The sequence below is a fragment of the Sebastes fasciatus genome, unplaced genomic scaffold (genome assembly GCF_043250625.1).
Source record: "Sebastes fasciatus isolate fSebFas1 unplaced genomic scaffold, fSebFas1.pri Scaffold_59, whole genome shotgun sequence".
Taxonomy (NCBI): domain Eukaryota; kingdom Metazoa; phylum Chordata; class Actinopteri; order Perciformes; family Sebastidae; genus Sebastes; species Sebastes fasciatus.
The window spans coordinates 1557-7500 of NW_027428247.1; the positions used below are offsets into that span (position 1 = coordinate 1557).

At 43.2% G+C, this 5944-nt stretch overlaps 1 long non-coding RNA gene across 1 annotated transcript in view; it reads right to left on the reverse strand.

Moving 5' to 3' along the window:
* Positions 1–4005: 4005 nt before the first annotated feature.
* LOC141763839 (uncharacterized) overlaps positions 4006–5944 on the reverse strand; it is a 9891-nt gene continuing 7952 nt past the window's right edge. Inside the window, exon 3 of the long non-coding RNA XR_012593177.1 lies at positions 4006–4473. This is a non-coding gene — a long non-coding RNA (uncharacterized LOC141763839). The remainder of the gene's footprint in view (positions 4474–5944) is intronic.

Sequence of the window (5944 nt, forward strand, 5' to 3'; positions counted from 1 at the left end):
TATTGCTGTTGATGTTAACATCAGTTCACATTGGTGCTGTTGATGTTAACATTAGTTCACATTGGTGCTGTTGATGTTAACATTAGTTCACATTGGTGCTGTTGATGTTAACATTAGTTCACATTGGTGCTGTTGAGGCTCCGAGGCATGGCTTATAGGGGAGAACGGGTTCAGTTGTACCACAGGTCGGGCATAAAGGCTCATGATCACACTCTTGTATCAAACTTTATTATTTTCAATGAAGTCTTTGCGGCAGTTTTGTGTTTTGTTGTAGGGCTGCACAACTAATCAAATATTAAAGGTTGTTTTTACGGTCTGATTGGACCTCTAGTGGTGTGGTTGCACATTGCAACCAACAGGGAAGCCCTCTGCTCACTGTAGTAACCATGGACGTATAGAGAGGAAATGGAGCATATAGCTGAAGTGTTCTACGTATTTCGATTGACACCTGAAGGAATCTTCCAGTGAATGCTGTAGTGAAAGTGTGAACTGTGCCGTGGTTGCTGTTCCTCATCGGACTGTGAGTGCATACAGTTTTAACATGGGAGTAAACCCTAAACTCTGACGGGGTTATGGCCTCGCTCTACCCGTAATATGTTCCATACAGATTCAATGACACATTAAAAAGCTCCATCAGCTGAGACAGTTAAGACAAGTTCTTGTTGATATTTCTTCTGGTTGTGGTAACCGTGCCGACGGCTGAGGGTTCAGTCGCGGTGAATGTTGGAAGATGGAAGGAAGAGATTCCAGCTCGCCTTTTTCTTTTAGCTAATTTGGTTTGATAAAATTGTTCTCTTTTAAAATGACAACTGAATGCTGAGAACATGCGGTGCAATCTGCTGTCAGCGATGCAGATTCAGTAGATGTTGTAAATGTGTGTTTTTGTTAGTAGTTTGCTAGCTCACCAGCTAGCTGCTAATGCCTCGATTCTCTCCAATCAAAACGCCGGCGTTATGAACAGAACATGCACATGTTGTCTCTGTTCGGTTGTTTGTTTGTAGCCTTGGTGTTGCTAGGCTAATGAGTTCCAGTGTTATCTGTGCAACCACGGATTCAGTTGGCGGGTTTGTGCGTCATGTTAATGTGCATTTAGACACACTTCATTATGACTGGTTACTGATGAGCCGTTCTGATACATCCACTCAGGGGTTCTGCTGTTAGCATCAGTCTGATATTAGAGATCTGTAGTCACGGAGATCAGTGTTTGTGTGTGTGTTGATATGTGTGTGTGTGTGTGTGTGTGTGTGTGTGTGTGTGTGTGTTGATGTGTGTGTGTGTGTGTGTGTGTGTGTGTGTGTGTGTTAATGTGTGTGTGTGTGTGTGTGGACACTAGGGCAGAGACGATTCACCTACTATCACCATACCTGGGTACCTGGGTAGTGATTTCTAGTGATTGTTGTTAACTTGTTGACCTCTAGACCATGAAGGGAACCAGATGAATCATCCACTTCTAGGGACTTTGACTTTGTAAAATCTCTAAATGAATCCAGTAAAATGTTTGATCTTCAGCATGTATGTAGTCAGAGATGTCCTGAAGTCAAATATATCAGGAACATTGGCAGGAATTATTGATTACATTTATTATCCAGCAACCCAGAAATCAAAGCATAAAGACATTTCCCTCACAGATTAGTGGGATTTTCTTTTTAATTTATAAGGGACATGTAATGTTTTATACTTCTGGTGAATATAATCCATCAGTCTGATTTCCATAGATGTATTTAGTATCTACAGTTCCCTTTGTTAACACCTTATTTTGAAAAGCGGACGTAGTCCCACGTGTCTACTTCCTGTAACTTCTCCAAGGTGGTCTCTAGCTCTCCCGTCAGCTCCGTTCTCTTTATCCATCCATGGTCAGCTCCATCGGGGCCGTTTCAATGCAGAGAACACAAATGTCAGTATCTGGGTGCTCTACAGTCGTAGCGTCGGACCATTTGACCACGGAGACGAGAGCGACGGCCGGCTCCACCGCCACGTTACCGCCATACCATAACGTTACCTCCATACCATAACGTTACCTCCATACCATAACGTTACCTCCATACCATAACGTTACCTCCATACCATAACGTTACCGCCATACCATAACGTTACCTCCATACCATAACGTTACCTCCATACCATAACGTTACCTCCATACCATAACGTTACCTCCATACCATAACGTTACCGCCATACCATAACGTTACCTCCATACCATAATGTTACCGCCATACCATAACGTTACCACCATACCATAACGTTACCACCATACCATAACGTTACCTCCATACCATAACGTTACCACCATACCATAACGTTACCACCATACCATAACGTTACCACCGTACCATAACGTTACCACCATACCATAACGTTACCACCATACCATAACGTTACCACCATACCATAACGTTACCACCATACCATAACGTTACCTCCATACCATAACGTTACCACCATACCATAACGTTACCACCATACCATAACGTTACCACCATACCATAACGTTACCTCCATACCATAACGTTACCTCCATACCATAATGTTACCTCCATACCATAACGTTACCACCATACCATAACGTTACCTCCATACCATAACGTTACCTCCATACCATAATGTTACCTCCATACCATAACGTTACCACCATACCATAACGTTACCTCCATACCATAACGTTACCTCCATACCATAATGTTACCTCCATACCATAACGTTACCTCCATACCATAACGTTACCGCCATACCATAACGTTACCTCCATACCATAACGTTACCTCCATACCATAATGTTACCTCCATACCATAACGTTACCACCATACCATAACGTTACCTCCATACCATAACGTTACCGCCATACCATAACGTTACCTCCATACCATAACGTTTCCTGTCCGTGACAGAGTTAGCATGCAGCTTTAGCTCTGCTCTGTCTAGCTCTGCTTTTCCTGTCAATGTGTGAAACCCAAAGTGTTTCCATCCTTTACTGGATGTGTAGTGTTTACCACGCTGGATTTAACATGGGAGGGTGCAGGTCGTATCCACGACGACCCTCCAACGTTTTACACTCTCTGAGGTTTGTTTTGGTTGACGCATACGGAACGGATATGACGTCACGTGACTCAGACTACCACAATAAAAGCGGTAACTTCCTTCTACCTCCACAGAGACTCAGATGAAGCAGATAGATCCATTCTGGCAGTAAAAAAATTATCTAAAAATTGTAGAAAACAAATTGCGCTACATGGATGAATTGATTGTTTTAGTCCCGGGTCATAGAATGAATACATCGGCTGCTGGTGACCGATGGACTATTGTGGCCAATTTAAATCCCCAACTTAACATTAGTATTTATATATATATCAGCATTGAATTCACTAGTGTGATGACCCTGGTGTCATCTGGGGTTTCTCCATCGTCAGCCTGTGTCTCTTTGCAGCTGGTTGATCGGAGGGATTTGGAACACCCGGTGTTCTAACTTTACTTCAGCCTCGGCTGCAGCTCTGCAGGTCGCTCTCTAAAATGTGAAAACGTTTTTGGAGAATCATGGAACGCGAGATCAACCTCATAATGAAGGTATAGTTGGTGGAAATGGAGCATATAGCTGAAGTGTTCTACGTATTTAGATTGACACCTGAAGGAATCTTCCAGTGAATGGTGTAGTGAAAGTGTGAACTGTGCCGTGGTTGCTGTTCCTCATCGGACTGTGAGTGCATACAGTTTTAACATGGGAGTAAACCCTAAACTCTGACGGGGTTATGGCCTCGCTCTACCCGTAATATGTTCCATACAGATTCAATGACACATTAAAAAGCTCCATCAGCTGAGACAGTTAAGACAAAGAGATCTCTGTGAGCTTCTTTTCCCTTTCCTTCAGTGTGTCGGTGGTTGGTGAGTCTCTGGTGAGTCTCTGGTGACCTTGCTGTACTTGATGGTATGTTTATGTATAAACTGACTCTATGAAGTTCCTCCATGCTGCTCCTACAGCAGGCCAGTAGTCTTGTTGTATACATTATCTTATATAGCACAACCTCAGTGTGAGGTATAACTTTAATATTCCTATTGGGACGTATAGGGTTCTTATATAATTCCTATGTGTGACCATATAAGGAGTCGCCTCTGGTTTGGCACTTCTAGGAGGAAGAGACACAGAAAAGCAGAAATGAGTGGGTTGCTTTAATGTGGACTTAATTTGAGCAGAGATGGTATTTTACAACCGTGGTCTCGTCATCCTGTCGGCGTGTAGTAGATGTCTTTTCATGAATCAGCTTTGGGTGGAGGTGTTGCACAGGACGCTGCTTTTGAAATCAGGAACTAAAGGTGTGGGGGGGGGGGTTTCAGGTTTTGAAAACTCTTCTCTGTTTTCTGTTTGGTGAGTCCGAGCATGTGGAACTGCTGGCCATCAAACATCCATCTCCTGTTGTCCTCATGAATCCAGCTGTTTTCAGCTCCTTTCTTGAAGCCGGTTCCGATCACACAAAAGAATCCTCCTGAAAGAGAAGTGAGATCTGTTTGTAGGCGTGTCGGTGAGGTTCGTTGTCACGTGACTGAACGTCGGCTCAGTTCGTTGTCACGTGACTGAACGTCGGCTCAGTTCGTTGTCACGTGACTGAACGTCGGTGAGGTTCGTTGTCACGTGACTGAACGTCGGTGAGGTTCGTTGTCACGTGACTGAACGTCGGTGAGGTTCGTTGTCACGTGACTGAACGAACTGAGCCGAAGGAGGAAACGTTTGATTAAACACTTTTATATCAGAGATGTAGGGCTGCACCATTATGGCCAAAATGATTATTTTGATCAATATTGAGATCACGATTATTTATCACGATTATTCATTGATTTTAGGGACAAAAATGTTTTTATTTCACTTTCAAATGTAAATGGACAGAGCGCTGCTTTCACGTCCATGTTGTGCTACGTTCCTGCTAACGTACAACTCTTTGAAACCAAATAAACTCGTCCTTATTCACAGCACGTCTCCGACAAGCAAAATAAAACCGAAGCAAAACCTTTTACCCAGAATGAAGTGGTATGTTCCTGATCATTAACAAATAGTTTCATCAAAATAAGACTAAAATAAAAAAATACGGTTCTTCTTCACTTGAATTCAGAGTCTTTTCGTTTTGCCCGTAAAATCACGAGAGTATATTCCTCTTCTACTCCAGAGTTTACTGCTTTTATTCTACAGTATGTCAAACGTCTTTGAGAACTAGTGCTATGTAAAACTGATGTATTATATTATTATTAATATTAGTATTACTCTGGTCTGCAGCAGCAACATTCAGGAAAGGTTCTCGCAGGCGTCCGCTGCAGGATGTTCGCACAGCGGCTTGACAGCTCCCCAAAAGTGAAGCCGGAACATCTGGATCGCCGGCTGGTGGCTGGCTGTTTAGGAAGCGCTTGATTTGATCTGCAGCAGAGTTTCCTCTGAGCGGAGCAGAACAGTTTAAACGTCAATATCGCAGGCGATCATGTTCGTTTAATTGTGGGAAGCCAAAATCGTGAATGTGATTAATATTTGATTAATTGTGCAGCTCTAGAAAACGCCCTCAGAGATCACGTTCCTCCTCTAGGTGATCTGTCATGTATTTGGGGATTTCTACCCAAAGCAGCAGTTGTATTGTATAACACCATCAACACTATCTACTGTGGCTCCTTCAGGGTCCCAACCCTGAGGTTAAGAAACCTCTCAGATACTGACACGTCCCCGATCAGGACTCTAGAAGGGTTGTTTTCCTTCTTCTTGTTGCCAGTTGGTACACACTTCCTCTTCCTCTTCCTGTGTCTTTCTTCATTGTGTCTGTTGCTTGCTTCCTCTTTTTTTTTTTAGGTTGGTCATCGCCTTCTCTTCCCGCGTCTCTCTCACTATTTCTGTCTTTCTGTCCACCTTTACTGTCTTTGTGTGTCTGTATGTGGTTACCATTCTCTGAGGTGTGAGGTGTTGTTGCTGGTTAGATGTTT